This window comes from Leopardus geoffroyi, chromosome B4 (assembly GCF_018350155.1).
Source record: "Leopardus geoffroyi isolate Oge1 chromosome B4, O.geoffroyi_Oge1_pat1.0, whole genome shotgun sequence".
NCBI classification, from domain to species: domain Eukaryota; kingdom Metazoa; phylum Chordata; class Mammalia; order Carnivora; family Felidae; genus Leopardus; species Leopardus geoffroyi.
Genome location: NC_059341.1, coordinates 76,317,379 through 76,319,446, shown reverse-complemented (window position 1 = coordinate 76,319,446; position 2,068 = coordinate 76,317,379).

Sequence of the window (2,068 nt, the reverse complement as noted above, 5' to 3'; positions counted from 1 at the left end):
CAAGACCCCTGTTAAGTAAGTGCTGCTGTTATTTTTATTTTACATTTACAGATGAGAAGAGTGGTGCTTGGGGGTCAAGTAAGTCCCGCGAGTTTACCTCACTACAAAGGGCCATCCGTGGGGAGGGAGGGGTTGGTCAGTTTGGACTGACCAGTGATCCAGGAGAGAACTGCAGTTATGTATGGCCTGTCAAGGAAGCCACCTGTCTTCACAAGGTACGAGTTATTCCAATAACCCTTACAAAGCAATCCCTCCCCCACCCTGGTGTCTCAATATCTCTCCCTCTCTCCACAATTTCTGTGAACGCTATCTCTTTGGCCTTCCTAAGCAGCACCCCCAGCACAACCCCAGCATCCAGATTCTTCCCATAGCTTCACAAATGAGCTCCGGATGGACGCAGAGGCTCCTGTTTCCATGGTGATGTGGGGAGGCTGGTACACCACCAGCCAAGTGTAGGCAGGCGATGCAGAGAATTGGCTCAGGATCCAAAGGTGTCGGCAGTAGCCAGGCTCCGGGAAAAGAGATGGATCCATGAGAAAGCCAAGTCTGAGTGACTGGACCTCCCTTGAGCTCCAGAGGAACATCCACCTCCACTGCGCCCCCGGCCCTCCCTAAACTTCTAATTTGGGAGAAGATAGGACCCTTGGGAAGGGAAGCAGTGGGGGCCCCAAAGCAGAAGCTACCGCCCTTGTCTTGATTGAAAATGAAGCCTAATCTTGACAGGAAGGACTGCCCATTGCGGGGGTTGGGGGTGGGGGGAGAGGGTCGGGGGGGGGGCGGGAGGGGCGGCCTGGGGGCGGGAGGGGCGCCCCCTGCCCAGGCCCCCTGACTCACCTGGCTCTCTCTTTCTTGCTCTGACCTCATTCTTGGAGCGCGCGCTGAAGGAAAGCAAGGCAGCCAGCAGGGGGCAGAGTCTCCCACATTCAAAGCTTCTGCGGGACTCCTGCTCCGCCACCCCTGCTCTTACCAGGATTATTTTCAGTTGACAGGCTGCAAAGGCGCAGTAGGTGGATTTCGGGACTGGAGATCGGTTCTGGCAGGGGTTCTGGGAGGCGCTGAAGCTTTGGTCTTAAGCTGTGGGCCCCACTGGGGGAGGGGTATTTAAGGCCGCAGAGCTAGGGGCTGAACTGGCAAAGGTTTCTTCGGACGTTTTACTCGATCCGTTGAAAATATTAAAAACATCCTAACCCTGAGAAATAGTCATAGTCATCCATTCAATAACTGTTCATTGAGCATCAACAACTATATTCATGGATGGATGAATCCAACCAAAAACTAGTGTTTACTGATGCCTAAAAAGTTCTTAACCTTTTGGGGGGGGGGGGGGGCGCGGGCGGGAGGGGTTGTTACACATCCTGTGAGATTATGACAAAAAATACAGACTCTCTCCCAGGAAGAATGCACTACAAATCTATAAACATTTTCATATGATTTGGGGAGCCCTGTGAACCCCTGGAAGCTCATCCATGGGCCCCAGGGCGTAAACTCTGTCTACTATGGGCCCTGTGCTGGGCACTGAAGATCCAATAGCAAACTAGAGAAACATGATCTCTGCCCTGCCTGAGTTTGACATCTAATGGGAAATACAGATAAGTAAAGAGATGGTTAAAATACAGCAGGGAAATCCCGGTGCTGGGAGACCCACTGGCCTAGACCAGGGGCCTTACAGAGGGCTTCCTGGACGAAGTGATGGATAAACTGAGACCTGAAGAAGTACTAGGAGCCGGCCAGGCAAAGACCTGAGGGAGAAGACTTGGGGCTGGGAGAAGAGCACATGGAAAGGCCCTGGTGGGAAAACAGCAATCCTGAGAAGCTGACAGTGGGCCTGTGTGGCTGGCTCAGAGATGCCAGGAAGGGGACCAAAAAGAAATGAGGCTGGAGGGATAAGTGCCAGTTTAGGTAGGGCCTGGGATGCAACAGAGAACAGGGAGACAGTTGCTGCCCTCAAGAACACAGATAAGAAAGCTGGCAGGGAATGAGCCTGGATTGAGCATAGGGTCATAGGGGAGCAGGTGGGAGAAGCTTTAAACTCAGTCTTGGGGATCAGGCCCAGGGCCCAGGAAATAAA